Source organism: Canis lupus, chromosome 30 (assembly GCF_048164855.1).
Source record: "Canis lupus baileyi chromosome 30, mCanLup2.hap1, whole genome shotgun sequence".
Taxonomy (NCBI): Eukaryota; Metazoa; Chordata; class Mammalia; order Carnivora; family Canidae; genus Canis; species Canis lupus.
In genome coordinates this window covers 37,183,113-37,199,008 of record NC_132867.1, presented here as the reverse complement: position 1 = coordinate 37,199,008, position 15,896 = coordinate 37,183,113, and the positions used below count along the sequence as shown (strand labels likewise).

At 50.1% G+C, this 15,896-nt stretch overlaps 1 long non-coding RNA gene across 2 annotated transcripts in view; it reads right to left on the bottom strand.

Moving 5' to 3' along the window:
* Positions 1-14,673, bottom strand: part of LOC140621681 (uncharacterized) — a 28,318-nt gene extending 13,645 nt beyond the window's left edge. The window contains exons 1-3 of one of the 2 annotated variants that reach the window (XR_012021458.1): positions 12,831-14,673; positions 9,098-9,213; positions 5,653-6,791 (exon numbers count right to left, since the gene is read on the bottom strand). This is a non-coding gene — a long non-coding RNA (uncharacterized lncRNA). Of the gene's footprint in view, positions 1-5,652; positions 6,792-9,097; positions 9,214-12,830 lie in introns of those variants that run through there. The other variant, XR_012021459.1, reaches the window with a different exon arrangement.
* Between the last annotated feature and the right edge of the window lie 1,223 nt (positions 14,674-15,896).

Here is a 15,896-nt window from a genome sequence, read left to right as displayed (position 1 = left end):
TCCAGGTCCTTGGACCCAAACTCTTGAGTTTGAGACTCTTCTCTTCTCTGACATCCGGTCCATCTGCAAATCCCTTAACAACTGCCCAGAACCTAGCGAGGCGCTTCTCATTCCTCCCACCACTTGTGCCCTCGGAGCAGCACTGTGTCTCTCTCTCTGTCCCGACCTGTCCCCTACACAGCAGTCAGAGCGATCTTTTAAAAAATGTCACTTGCTGGGCACCCGGGTGGCTCAGCTGTTGAGTGTCTACCTTCGGTTCAGGGCGTGATCCTGGGGTTCTGGGACCGAGTCCTGCATAGGCCTCCCTGCATGGAGCCTGCTTCTCCCTCTGCCTGTGTCTCTGCCTCTCTCTCTCTATGTGTCTCGCATGAATAAATACATTACAAATCTTTAAAAAAAGTCACTCCTTTGCTCAAACCCTGTAGCATCTTCCCTTTTCACGCAGAGTAGAATCTGTAGGTCTGGATCTTTGTTTTCAGGGCTCTAGCCTACTCTGTCTCACACACCGGTCCCCTTGCTGTGGCTGTCCTACCCCCGCCTGCCCTCATCTCTGCCTTCTCACTTGCTGGCCCTTGTGGGTGAGACGTTCTTTCTCCAGGGCACACGGACAAAGCCTGGCGCCCTCTCTTCTCAATGTCTTTGCCAAAACACCCCCTCATCCAACGGGGCTCCTCCTTGCCTCATTTTTTCCCTCCTGGCATTTGTGGCTTCCGGACCTGCAGTGTGCAGGCTGTCTGTCGACCGTCTCCCTTGGGGACTCTTGGGTTGCCCATGGCGCCACCCCAATCCCAGGGGGATGCTTTCCCGTCGTCCTGGGTGCTCAGCAGGTACATGGTGCACAGTGAACGAAGCTCGTGCTGGGGGAGAGGGTGGGAGGCCGGCCGGGCCGTGGGCTCCAGAAGGGAGTGAGGTCTCGGTTTGGCTCTAAGACTGTGGCAGGGAAATCACGTGATCCCCAAACGTCCAGAAGTTTCTGCCCACCCCCCACCCCGTCTACTTGTTGACTGTGCTTTGATTCTGTGCTCTTTAGAGCCTTCCTCTTCTTCCTTCTTTTTTATTGCCCCAAATATCTGTAAGTCACAGAGCACTCGCAGGCATCGGAAAGGACAGTGACAGAAACGGAGCCTTGTTCTCCAACAACAGAAACAATGGAAGGTTTGGTCCAGTGGCCCTGGCCATCAAGGGGGTCCCCTTCCATCCCAATCACCCCGGCCCTTGTGCACCCGCCGGCAGATTGAGGGGGACACATGTTCCATCCTCTCCTGCAGCTAGAAAACAGGTTTGCAGAGCCGAATGCCTTCCCTAAGCTCATAGCCCTGGAGTGTTAGAGATGATGCACACCGATCATTCCTTCCTTGCTTTTAAGTCAAAAAATAGATTATCAAGAGAAGTTTAAGATGAAAATGCTGAGGGAAATTTGCCCAGAACCCCTCACCACCGACTCAGCTGCTTTCATTTCCTTCCCCACCAGGCGTTGTTTTCACACGACTGTGGTCAACATCACCAGAAATGTTTCATCGTCAGATTGCCACATACTCCCTCAAAAATAAATTTTTAAAGATTTTATTTATTTATTTATTTATGTATTTATTTATTTGAGAGAGACAGAGAGAGACAGAGAGAATGAGTTGGGGGGGGCGCAGAGGGAGAAGCAGGCTCCCCCCTGAGCAGGGAGCCTGACATGGGACTCGATCTCATGACCCTGGGATCATGACCTGAGCCGAAGACAGATGCTTCACAGACTGAGGCACGCAGGTGCCCCTCTCAATAGTCATTTTTAATGGCTGCGTAGTAGTCCAACAAATACAGATTCCAAATAACATGCCTTCAGGTCGTTTCTTTATATTTTTAAGCTACAACGTTGCGGTGAAAGATTTTGAGTCACATTGCTTCCTTTCTTTTGAGACCAGGTTTAAGAACTCAGTTATGGATTGATGTGTCCTCCCAAATAGAGGTCGGAGTCCTAAGCCCTCGGTACCTCTGGATGGGACCTTACCTGGAAGTAGGGTCTTTGCGGGTGTAATCCAGCTAGGATGAGGTCATTAGGGTGGGTGCTGATCCCACAAGACTGGTGTTCATAGGAGAGGAGGAGACCACAGCTCGGGGTCAGAGGGACATGAGAGGAGGCCGTGTGGGGACGGACGCTGCAAACCAGGACTGTCGGGGCCTGCCAACCACCACCGGAACCTGGGAGAGACACGGAAGGGTCTTCCCCTGCAGGCTTTGGACGGTGCACGGCCGAGCGACACCTTGATACCCGACTTCTGGCCTCCAGGCTGTGAGTCTGTCCACTCCTGTTACTTTAGCCTCGCAGCAGCCACAGGGAGTGAACACAGACTTGAATCTGGAACCGTCTCCAGTGTCTCACTAACAGGTCCTGCAGAGCCCGGTGACCGTCGGCGCCCACGGGCTGGTACAGGTCCCGCCACCTTGGTGTGGAGCCTCCTGCGGGCTGGGCTGCCATTCCTCCAGCGGCGTCCCCGGTGGGGGTGGGATCTGTTGACTTGGCCCCGTCAAGGTCAGCAGGACGCCCAGCCAGGGGGCCCGCCGGGGCCAGCTTCACTTTAGGTGGGCCTTTGACCGTGTGTCATCACCCTGCAGGTTGGAGCTCCGCCCGCAGGTTGAGACGCAGGTGCGGGCTCCGGGAGGACTCCCTCCTCCCTCCTCCCTCCTCCCTCCTCCCCCCACCTTCCCCCGCCCGGAGCTTGCCCACCTTCCTCACTGCTGGCTGTCACTGTCGTCTTTGTCCCTGACATCACAGCTCCAGGGGCGCCGCGCGTGTCCAGTTAAAGGCTGATCCTGGAGGTAGGGGTGGGTTCCTGCCTCCCGAGTGGGCCTGCCTCTGCCCGGGCGGCAGTGACATCGTTATTTCACTGTCAGCTGATGCTGCTGGGCCCGGATTAATGTCGGTGAGAACGAACAGTCCTTCTTCACCCACCAGTTTGCGGCTCTGCTGCCTCGCAATGCTCTCTGGTGGCCCAAAAAGATGACCCTCCCGCCTCACCCCCCAACTTGGTCACTTTTTCTCCCTGCACTAGATTTTGAGCTGAGCTGAAGGCACCAGCTAAGCTTTGACAGAGATGAAACCCCCTCACAGCCCGGGTTATCCTAGAGGCAGGCATGAGGACGCAGGGTGATAAGGTTCCATGGGGACCAGGTTCCTGCCTCTCCCCGGACATCCTTGGTCCAGGACTATGGTCTCTTCTCAGCCACCTGGAAAATGGCATTTAGGGGCTTATGTCTCCCGTGCATGACTGCCAGACGGGGGAGGAAGGGTGGGCACCCTGTGTGTGTGGGGGGGTCTCGGCTCTGGGGTTGGAGAGGGGAGAGGCTGCTGATGGCAGGAAGAGCATGAGGGAAACTGTTCCTGAGCGGTGGCAGGCACCTTGTTGTCGACGCTGATTTCACAGTTGGGGCAAAAGTCCCAGGTGTCTTGTCAGCAACTTTGTAAATGAAGAAACTGAGGCAGAGTCGTATATTACATTACACAAGGGTGAGAGCCAGAAGGGGGTGGGGATCCAAGTCTCCCGAAATTCCCAGTCCATGCTTTGTTCCTGTCCCATATTTGGGACAACAAAACACCTGTCTAGAGGCGCCTGGGTGGCTCAGCTGGTTAAGTGTCTGCCTTAGGCTCGGGTCATGATCCCAGGGCCCTGGGTTCGAGCTCCATGTCAGGATCCTTGCTCACTGGGGAGCCTGCCTCTCCCTCTCCCCCTTGTTCATGCTCTCTCTCTTTTTTTCTCTCAAATAAATAAATAAATAAATAAATAAAATCTTTAAAAAACCCCCACCTCTCTATGGGATAATGACAATAGATATTACTACCAACACTGTCCCCAGTCGCTGAGCGTGCCAGCCCAGTGACCCAACAGTTGGGTGGCCCGACAGTGCTTTCCCTGAGGGTCGATTTGGTGGACGGTGACTGTCCGTGGGGCCACCCCCCGGCTTTCTGAGCTTTCCCAGAGCTTCCCTGCAGTCACAGCCTCCATAGGCCTGTTGTATGTGGGGTAGGAGGTTTGGGGGCACCTGGGAAAGGCATTTGTCATCAGGTCCTCTGTTGGGAGAGAGGCAGAACATGATATGTGGGCCAGGGTGGGCTTGGAGGAAGTGAGGGGCTTGAGTAGCCATCCAGGACTTCTGGAGAAGGGGTTGGGGCCACACCCTGGGCTACCAGTCCGGGGAAAGGAGGGCTGAACACCATCCTCCGATCCTCACCCTAAAACGGACAGGTTCCAACCAACTGGGCTGTGACCCTCGTGGGGCAAAGATTGTGTTTGCTCCCATTTGCTCCTTTGTCCAGGGCTGAACGGGGACAAGACTTTTGTGCAAGTTTCCTTGCAAAGGCAGGACAGCCCTGCAGAAAGGGGCGGGGGCGCAGAGCCTGGGATTCCTGTATCTCCAAGAACACGTCAGATTGGCCTGGACAGTGCTGCAGTCACAAGCCGGAGACAAGTTGAGGCCCACAGCGCACGGTGTCCCCTGTTCTCCGTGTGCAGCTGGAATCCTGATGGAGGCAGAGATGGCCAGCTTGTGCTCGGCGGCATCCAGCAATACCAGGACCCTCCCCCTCCACCCAGTGCTCCCCATCCCGGAGCCCCTAGCAGCAGCCACCTGGCCGGAGGGCCAGATCTGAAGGATTACGGGGTGGTGGCTCTTTCCTTTTGGGGTGTGGCAGGTGGATTTTTTTGGTGGACACGACCCCTTCCACCTGGCCCATCCTAGAGGGGCGTCAGAGTTGACCCATGATGCCTGGTTGCTGTTTTGTTTAGGACAAGAGTGTTAGCGGGTCAGGGTGGTGTTTACAGGGTGGTGTGAACCTGTTACCCTTTAGTTGAAGGGCAAGAAGAGAGAGCAGCTGCCCTGCCGCAGGAAGCGACACCTCCGGGCTGGCAGGGGAGGATTTCTCCAGGCAGTTGCTATGTCTTTGATGTTGGCTGCCCCCTCCCCTCTCCCTGACCACCGGACAGCCGGGTGGCTTAGAGGGAGGAGAGGGCATGCATCCGGTTCCAGGAAAGCAGCGGCTGGCAAAAGCCACCCTGCGGAATCTGAACGGGGACCTGGGGAGCACCTGCTCTGACACCTGGGATCCTCGTCTCCAGACTTCAGTGGACATTCCCACCCTTTCTCCGTGCATTCTAGCCAGGAGGCAACTTAAGTGGGAGTCCCACCTGGGACAGGTGTATTCATTCACCACAAACAAGAGTGGAGGTGACTGGGGATTGCATCTCTGTGAGCAGAGAGTGGAAAAGGAAATGTCCTAGATGCATCCGAAAAATTAAGGAATCTGATTTAAAACGGGGAATGGAGAAGTCTTTAAAAATATCTTAATTTTTTAAAAAACGAAAAGCATCTTCTTTTTTTAAAAGATTTTATTTATTCGTGAGAGACACACAGAGAGAGGCAGAGACACAGGCAGAGGGAGAAGCAGGCTCCCTGCAGGGAGCCCGACGTGGGCCTTGATCCCAGGACCCCGGGGTCACGCCCTGGGCCCAAAGCAGATGCTCAGCCACTGAGCCACCCAGGTGCCCTCAAAAAACAAAACAAAACAAAACAAAACAAAAAACAAAAAAAAAAACAAAAAAACAAAAAAAAACACTTTAAAACAGCATTTAACTTTTTTTTTTTCCTTATCATAAGAGTTTAAATGTTTATTGTGAGAAATCTAGAAGTGACAGAAAAGGGTCAGGGACGAGCTAAAAGTCATCTTGAATCCCACCAGAAACTGACAGCCAAACCTTGCAAACTGTGCGGCATAGTCTTGATAAACGCTCAGACACCCAGACAGACACCCTCACACACGACTGAGACCGCCCTACAAATGCAGCATATATCCTTTGTTTTCATTTAAAATTCCACCATCAGCATCCTTCCCGGTGTCTTTGAAAATGGGAAAAATTTTAACAGCTGCCTGTTTTCCATTCTTTGGAAAAGCTAAGCCACTTCTTTGACTCCTTATAGATCATGTCTGGAATGTAACTTAAATGAATTTGTGCAGAATAAGTTACGTGCCGTTCTGCGCCTCTGTCTTCCCCACCTCTAGAGTGGGCTAACGCTGTCTCGGGTCAGGTGACTGGCGTGGCTTTTAATTAATATTTAGGGAAGGCCCTGCAATTCACGGGTGAAGGATTGCTACTTAAGTCAAAGGTTTTGTGCAACTGTCCGTAATTATTATAATTTGCTCATTACGGGCAATTAGCACGTTGTAGGACAACAGAAAGGGATTTATTTGGAGGACGATCTGCAACTGTGTCTTGCGTGAGCTGACGATGGAGGTTGAGAGGCCCGTGATTTTCTTCCTGACTGGAGAGACAGGATCAGTCAGGGGATGTCTTCATTGAGGGGCCGAGGCAGTTGCTGATGTGCAGGGTGTCCCGAGGGCGCCCACGCGGGCGGGAGGGTGCGGTGGCCTTTTATCTGTGCAAAGTGCCAGCTCCTCATTTCTGTTCACTTTCCTGATTTTAATCTTCTGCAATACAGGGATAATTCACCAGGATTTTCATCTCAAGCCTTTCAGAGGCCAAAGGATGGCTCATGTAGAGTTTCTACGAATCTCCTAAATGGCCCAGGAGCTATGGGACCTGTCTTTGGGCTCTTCAGAAGTTCTCAGAAGTCTTTATCCCCACCAAGTGGGAGGGAGAGTTAGAAGAGAGCATTTGGTGGCAGGTGAATTGAGCATATATGTTCGCCTCAATTTGTAGCGATGTTTAAAATTCATCTCCAGCAGGATTATGACCATATGTTCTGACCCTCAAATCAGGACACACCGTCTGACCATGGTCTACTTCCCTGATCTGTGAGTACAGTCAAAAGACAAGAAGACAGAATGTTTGCAATGGGCACTAGCCTGGGAAATCCAGGCCATCCGGTCCCCTTGCACGAGGGGGTGGTATCTACAGTCCTTGGTGGAAATTCTCAGGGCCTTAGCTTACTTTCCAGAACGCCCAGGCTCTTGCACATTGCCCGATGGCAGTTTCAGAACCAGCAAAGATGCTTAGGAGAGGGAATGATGATTTGACATGCTTCATTCCTGTTTTCCCTTTTTCCCTTTGGGTCTGGCTTCAAAGGCTTGACCTTTGGGGTGTGTGTGTGTGTGTGTGTGTGTGTGTATGTGTGTGAAGGAGAGAGAGAGAGGGAGGGAGAGACAGAGACAGAGAAATGGAAAGAGACCAAGAGAGAGGCATGGGGTGGTGCACCAAGGCTGTTTAGACTGTTCTTGAGCTAACCTCTAGTTCTGAATTGTGTGGGGGACAAACTTAAACCTGAGGGGATTGTTGGAGGGTGGGAATCAGACTGTTGACTGGTCCAGATTTGGGCTGGACCCTATGGCGACAGAAGATAAGGATATACCCCACATAGACTGTTTCTATGGGCATCCAGTAATGGTCCATTCCAAAGTTAGGAGGACACCTTATATTCAGTGTCAAAATTCAAAAAAGAAAGGGATGGTTTCATGCCCTAATGAAAACAAAGAAGGAGGTTGGAGGAGGGCACAGTACATCCTTCTCCAATTGAGATAAAATAATAGACCTATTGTCCCCAGAGTGCAAGTCTGACTGGTTCTGAGCAAACTGAAGTGCCTCTGTGGATTTTTAGCTGAATGATTTTAGCATGGCTCTCACTCAGATCATGAAATACTGAATTCTTTTTCTTTCCCCATGTTTAAGCTTTGTGAATACAAGCCAGCATGTCTTCATTTTATAAAAATAACTCAGATTGAGATGTTGAGTGAGCCACAGTTCCTTTTTCTCTTGAAACAGTGGGTTAAGAGAAAATGTAAGTCTCATCATAGGAGTTTTCTCTTCTTATTTGCTAGGTCCAAACTGGGTGCACCCAGGACATTATAAGATGACCCACTGGACGAGTTCAGGAAGAAAATTCGAGAATGTCAATCACCTTATAGATTTTTTTAAATAATAAATTTATTTTTTATTGGTGTTCAATTTGCCAACATACAGAATAACACCCAGTGCTCATCCCGTCAAATGTCCCCCTCAGTGCCCGCCACCCAGTCACCCCCATCCCCCACCCTCCTCCCCTTCCACCACCCCTAGTTCGTTTCCCAGAGTTAGGAGTCTTTATGTTTTGTCTCCCTTTCTGATATTTCCCACACATTTCTTCTCCCTTCCCTTATATTCCCTTTCACTATTATTTGTATTCCCCAAATAAATGAGACCATATAATGTTTGTCCTTCTCTGATTGACTTATTTCACTCAGCATAATAGATTTTTTGAGTAGGTTTTATCACATACACAGTAAAATGTACATGAGCATTAAGGTTAGAGGTAAGCACAGTGATTCTGTTACTGATAAGTCAGACCAGGGGTCTGCAAACTTCAGCCCACAAATCAAAACAGGCTCACAGGGGTTTATGTATGGCCTACGAGCTAACAGTGGTGGTTTTTTTTTTTTTTTTTTTTTTTTTTACATTTTTAAATGATTGGGAAAAAAAACCAAAAGAATATATTTTGTGACACATGAAAATTATAAGAAATTTAAATGTTAGAATCCATAAGTAAAGTTTTATTGGAACATGTTTATGCCCATCCACTTACATATTATCTATGGCTGCTTTTGCACACCTCAGTGGCAGAGCTGAATAGCCGCAGAAAGACCAAATGGTCCATAAAGCCGAAAATATTTACTCTCTGGTCCTTACAGAAAGAAGTTGGCCAGCCCCCGCCCTCAGAACACTAGCGTCAGTTCCTGGGATAATATTTTTATATCGACTCACCTTGGTGGAAATAGAGTATTTTTAAGCTGAAAAAACATAACTTCCTTAAATAACTTCCAACATTTGTCTTGGATGACCTCTGAAGGGTTTTTTTTTTTTTCCTGAGTCAGCTGGGAGGTGGTAAAGGAAGGGCTGGGAAAAGCTGAGAAAGCTTTTCAAGAAAGTCTTGAAGTCAGATTTTGAGAAGTCAAGAAGCTATACAAGGAGTTGACTTGATAGGACAGGAATGTGTTCAAGGGCAAGCCATCCTTGTCCCCTTCACCTTATCATTATCGTTGTTTGTGTGTTGATACTGGAGTTACCCAGTAGTTAGGGAGTCATCACCATCATCATATTAGTAATCATGCTGCCTATACTATACTTACTGAGCAAGCTCCCTTCCCGTTGGAGCTCATTGTCCTTCATGTGTGTTTATTTCTTCCCATAACATTCCTGGGGGGTGTTTCCATTGGATAAGATTTCTTGTGATCAGTTCACTTCCCTTTGGGCACATGAAAGAAAAACAGACAAACCCTTATCAATATGGGAGAACCTTTCAGCAAAGTCCACGTGGTTGTTCACAGATATTTTTTCTTCTGCAGTTTTTTTTAAACTAAGGAACAGAGTTGAATGACTGGGTCTAGTTGCTGCACTTCAACTTATCCCAAAATGGAACTTTGCTTGTCTGACTCTTTTTTGATCAGCCACTCTGCTATCTTTTGTAAGACAGGTTCCAGGATCCCCGGTTATCTCAAAGGTTTGCTGAGCACCACAGGCTTCTACTATGGGGTAAAAAGTTCATCTTAACAGGAGTGTGTGTGTGTGTGTGTGTCCGAAAAGGAGCTCTAGAGAACCCAGGAGAGAAAATGCATACATGTTTAGAAAACTGGTTACTCTACAAAAATGGGATCTAGGAATCCTGGGAGAGACCCGAGGCCCTGGGGAAGGAAGCAGCCACTGGGGAGGAAAACTTTTTCCTGTAGTCTTCAAGATTCTTCTGGTTGATCTAAGAATTAATTTGATATGAGACAGATTAACAAGAGAAAATCAGATTTAATTACAAACATATTGGGAGTCCACATAAACCTGAGAGATTATGAAGACAATCAGGCAAAATGGGGTACATATGTCATTTTGGACTAAAGGGAAGGGCGTAGGGAAGGCTGGAGCTTCAAAGGGGAAGGAAGGCAATTCACGGAAAGAATGGAAAGGGTAAATGTTTGGTAAACTAATGTTTTCTGGGCCACCCAGAAACAACGAGACCTAGAGAGGACTCTGATCAAACAGACCTTGCTTGGTTTCTCTCTGTCTACCGTACCTAGTTCATTTATACGGAAGTTATCTATTGCGATAGTTCCCTTCCTAGAACTGGTTCTCTATCTAAATTCTTTTAGGAGGTTGGGGAGGAGGAAAAAAAAAACAAAAACAAAACAAAACAAAAAAAACAAACCAACTTTGCGAGTCTTCTGTTTTTTTAAAAATAACAAGTCTAAAATAATCCACACATCAAAGAGACACATTTTCCCTTCAGATAGTAAGTTGAAAGCCTCCAACTGCTGAGAAAGGAAATGGCCCTGATTGGGCCACTGTACCTTAGAGAGGGTGGAAAACTTTGTTCCAGGGGGAAGAATGTACTCGGTGACATTCACTGAATTCTGACAGCGCAGAAACTGTGTAGCTCTGAGTAAATTTTGCTTAGAAATATTACAGAGGGACCGAAGCACGAGGATGTACAAAAGCAAACTTTCCAGAAAAGCAAAACCACAACAGTGGGCAGAGTGCTCACTTCTCCTTTCTTTGTGTGTTGGTAACCACTCGTGAGATTTCTGTTGAAGCTGGTGATGCCCTTCTCCCCGTATCCAAGAAACACACATCTCTGGGTGTTAGTAACGAAGTGGGAGGTTTCGGTTTTCTTAGAAAACATTTGTGGTGGGGGCGCCTGGGTGGCTCAGTCAGTTAAGAGTCTGCCTTTGGTTCAGGTCATGATCTCCGGGTCCTGGGATCGAGCCCAGCATTGGGCTTCCTCCTCCGTGGGGAGTCTGCTTCTCCCTCTTCTCTGTGCTCATGCTCTCTCTCACTCTCTCTCTCAAATAAATTAACAAAATATTAAAAAAATTTTTTTTTAAAAATTTTTTAAAAAAGAAAACATTTGTGGTGACCTGGTGGGGGGACGTGAGGCCCAGACACCTCTGCCCTTTGGAGTGGGGTCCCTCAGGATGCTTAGGTGGTGGTGTACGGCAGATGCGTGGAATGGAGAGCCCCAGCTCCCAGCTGTGGAGACAGGGCATGACACTGTAATCACTTGACAAGGTCTAAAAAAAAAGGGCTAATACTTCTCCTTTCAATAAATATTTAATAGTGTGAGATGATAACATTAGAGGAATACAATTTGAAACTCTAAATCCACCACCCAAATGTGACTATTTCAGTTTTTTGAATTTTAACTTACACATGTTTTAGAACGCTCTCAGGAATGGCGCGCACAGACTTTTTGGGGTCAACCTCAGATTACGTGAAATGCATGGCTCTTTCTGTAACCAGGGGCACAAAAGCCATGCTCTTTCTTACCCCCAGAATTTGCCTGCTGTGTACTTCTAGGGACAAGCTCAGGACAGAAGATCCTACTGGACTCCCGTGTCTGTACACAGTGCCAATGCAGATGACAATGGAGCCAGGGTCACAGTCCCAAAGCAGATCCGGGTTCTTTCATTTGAAGTGTTAACCGAGGTCACGAAGCTGCCCACCCCTCTCCTCACTCTTTATCCTGCTTTATGTTACCACTGTCAGTGATGAAGAGCTTCTTCTGAAGGATCATCTAAATTATCTCCTGATGGCTTTGCCCTCTGAACCACCTTCCATCCCCGTGTCCTCATCTCCTCCAGACACACTCTCAGGCCAAACAGAATGAGTCAGAAGTGGAGGTGCCACTAGGAAGATGGGGATGCCTGCATGAGTGTGGAATTGTGTGCACAAGCAGGAGTGTGAGTGTGTATGTGAGCACCAGTGTATGAGGGTGTGTGTGTGAGCCTGTGCATATATGAGCATGTGTGTGAGCATGTGTGTCTGAATCTGTGTATAGGAGTGTGTATATGTGTGCAAGTGGGAGTATGTGTATGAGCCTGTGTATATATAAGTGTATGTGTATGAGTGTGAGCACATGTGAGTATGTGTATGAGCTTGTGTGTATAAAGTTGTGTGTGCATGTGTGGTGTGGTTGTGGCAGGCATGCCCTGTAAACCCATTCATGAAGACAACTCCCAGCACGGGCTCGGGGCTTCTCTGGGTAGGAGCCCTGCTGTGGACGTTCATTCACGTGGGTGAACAAAGTTTGCTGGCAGATTTTTCTACACTGTGTCATGTTGCCTCATGAGGCACATCTTTTTTTAAAATTTTTATTTATTTATTCATGAGAGAGATGATAGAGATAGAGATGGAGATGGAGAGAGAGAGAGAGAGAGAGAGAGAGAGAGAAGCAGGCTCCATGCAGGGAGCCTGACGTGGGACTCGATCCTGGGTCTCCAGGATCACATCCTGGGCTGAAGGCGGCGCTAAACCGCTAGGCCCCCCGGGCTGCCCCATCTAACTCTTGGTTTTGGATCAGGTCATGATCTCAGGGCCGTGGGATGGAGCCCAGCATGGGGCTCTGTGCTCACTGGGGAGCCTGCTTCTCGCTCTCCCTCTGGTCCTCCCCCCACTCACGTGTGTGCGCTCTCTGTCTCTCAAATAAATAAATAAAATATTTTTAAAAAGAGGGAAAGTCTTGCATTCTGGCAGAGAGAGAATCCTTGACTGGGGGAAGTGGAGGGAGCGCAGGTCAGGCTGAGCTGATGTGCTGGTGGCGGCGGGGGCGGATGTGCCCTGCAGTGATGGGGCTGTTTGTGCAACTGCAGAGGGACGTGCAGAGACCAAGACACATTCATTCATTCATACTTTTGTTTAGGAAACTAGTGGAGAAGATTAAAAAAAATAACTATCAAAAACATTTTGGATGACTAATTCGCCTTTGCTGTGTTCCACCCCCGCCCCCAGAGCTGTATTGCAGGGTGAGTGAGTGGGCGCTCCACCCGGCCGGCCCACCCCAGCTCCTTCTCGGGTGTCTTCACCACTGCAGCCTCCTACCCGCTCAAGCTTCAGATGTTGGGGTTCCTCAGGGCTCAGTGCAGGAACTGCCTCTCTCTGCAGCCCCTTCTCCTTCAGAAAGTTCATGATCTCTGGGCTCCATCCGGGCCACAGCTGCTGCTTCCTGTGTTAGCCCTGCACCCGCGTGTGTGGCTTCCAGCTCACGTGGGCAGCTTGCAGGGCCTCCAGGCCGCACACACCGTCTTCCCCTCCACGACTCCCTGTGGCTCATTTTATGTGTCGCCCCGACAGGGCCACGGGGTGCTTGGGTATTTGCTAAAACACTCTTGGGGTGTGTCTGTGAACGTGTCTCTGGATGAGGCGAGCACTTGAATAGATTCGTCATGTGCGAGGGCCGTGTCTAATCCGTTGAGGGTCAGAATAGAACCAAGTGTGGAGGGAGGGAGGAAAGGGTGTCTCTGTCTGATTCCGAGTTGGGCCGTCAATGGTTCTCCTGCCTTCAGACTCAGGCTCAGGCTCAGGCTCAGACTCAGGCTGGACTGGAGCTCAGCTTGCTCGCTGCTGGCCCAGGGACTTCTCAGCCGGCGTGACTGCAAGAGCCAGTTCCTTATAACAAATATCTGTGCCTCTCCTCTCGGGTTGGTTGCTCTGCAGAAAATCTGAGCCCGAGGGGCCAGGGAATTCCTGGAACAGAAGGACTGCACACGAGGTGGCCTTGGCCAGTCTGGGAAACCGAGAGCTGGGGTCCAGGACTGGGGGCGGAATTGGCAATGTGGAGGGAGGTGCTGGTGCTGGGGGGCTGCGGGGAAAAGCCTGGAGGGCCTGGGGCAGCGCTCTCGGGAGGCAGGCTCCATCCCGGGAGTGAAGGGGATAAGGACTCAGAACAAAGTGGACTCTGGCTGTGGGGTGGGGGTAGGGGTGGGGGGCCGAGCAGGAAGCAGGTGGTGCTGCGGGCGCTAACACAATGTGGGCCCTGCTCTTAGGCGGGAGGCCCTGGCGTCAAGGCCACGGACCGGGACAAAGGTCAGCACCTGGTAGGGTGTCAGGCTTTGTCAACCGCTGTGCAGGAAGAGGATGTGCGTCAGGAGTAAGGGGACAGGAGCCAGCACACGACGGCCTCCCATCCTAGCGTGGGCCTCGGGACCCCTGACCCTGGGCTATTGGGTCTGAACACTCACGAAGAGTGTTCTTATTCTGGGGTGTGTGGGTGAACCCCTCGGCTCCCTTCTCTCATCTTGGAAGCTGGCAATCGAGGCCGTGCTATTTAATGGGCATCACCGAAGTGCTTCCACGGCGACTGGAGGGACTCCAATCCTCCCAGCATGTGATCACTTAAGTCCAGGGGATTCAGCTTCCCTTCCGAATCGCTGCCTCTCACCCCAAACCCACAACGGGAGCAGATCTGTTTTCCTCGGTGGGAGCGAGGGCTTCAGAGAGGACAGAGCAGGGGATGCACTGTGCCACCAGGTGTGGGACATCCCTCCAGCCCTGCCTGCTGCCCTGAGTCAGGTTTCTGGCTCCAGGGCCTGCATTTTCAATGGATTCATCTTGGCCGGGTGGCGATTGAGCAAGGCCTGGAGGTGCCGCAGAACGTGGGCGAGGCCAGGGGACGGTTACCTGTGCACAGAGAGGTCAAACTTGCCCAAGCAAGTCTTTTTCAGGTCTTCAGATACCAACCACCAAATGCAACAGGAGGTGGGGACAGGGGCGGGAGCAGGGAAGAGAGGCCAAGGTCAGGTCTGCTTCTTCCCCAGCACATTTGCTCAGGCTCTTCCCCTGCCAGGAATGCTGTCCTCCCTCTAGAAGTCCACCTTTTGCTCCCAGCCTGTCCCCACCCTTCCCATACCTAGCCTTCAGGGCATCTACTGCCTGGACCATGGGCTCCCAGAGTCTTGGAACATGAGGCTCCTTTGTGATGTCAACAGGTCTTAAAGATCCATAGGACTTTGGCGTTTGCTGATTGGGAAAAGATTGTCAGAAAGGTGTTATAAATTCCTAACCCCTCTAAAGAGTTTGGGTTTTGTCAATCCTAATGGCATCCGTATAGTATTTTTTTAAAAGATTTTATTTATTTATTCATGAGAGACACACAGAGAGAGAGGCAGAGGGAGTAGCAGGCTCCCTGCAGGGAGCCTGATGTGGGACTCGATCCCAGGTCCCTGGGATCATGCCCTGAGCCAAAGGCAGATACTCAACCACTGAGCCACCCGGGTGCTCCCGCATCCACACAGTACTGAAGAATAGTTAATCATACTCAATTTTGAGACAACACCCGACTGACGTCTGGATCCATAGCGCCCTTGTCATAATTCTGTGGCTCACCCAGGACGGGGACTTCAGAAGCTGCCCAGTGAGCACACCATGTTCCTAAATCTGACATTGGGTGAGTATAGGTTTTGTCTTCCCAGGGAGTCTGTAAGGCGTCCTGGGGCTCAAGGATGCTGCCTGGTGGCAGGTGTCCTGTGTAGGGAGCATGTGAAATGCAGGCTTACTGTCAAGACGACACGGCGAGGGGCATAAATAAGGCCCCCCGAAGCTATATTTTGTTGAGGAAACATAGGCAGGGCCATGAAAATGGCTAGAGCTCAAAATCTAGTCCTGGAACACAGGGACAGGGGTGGAAGCAGTTGTGATAGAACATTCCAGAATGAAAAAAAATGGAGCTTCTAGAGGTAGATGAGCAGAGACTGGAGAGCGGTGGGGGGAGAAGATATCTGAAAACAAAAGTCACAGTGGCAGGGAAGGAAAAAAAAAGAGAGAAAAGAAAGGAGAGGAGCTTTTTATTGGGACAGCTCAGCATCCAGGCTTGACAGAAACCAGAAACAGGTTAAAACGACTTGAAGCTAAAATCCTCTTTCTTGTGATGTGTTGAGAAGAGTAATGACTTCCTTAGAAAAGGCTGAATTATTACAACCGGACTTATTCTGCTGAAAATATCCTTCTCCAAAGAAGAGAATTACTTGGTTCATTATTAATTGAAATACTCTTCTGTTCACATTAAGTCGGGTCTCGCGTTCTTGTATTTTGGGAACTGTGAATGCTCTGGAGATTCAGGGACCCCGGGCCTCAGAGCTGCCCCTCACTGCCCTCTGGGCCGACTGCTTT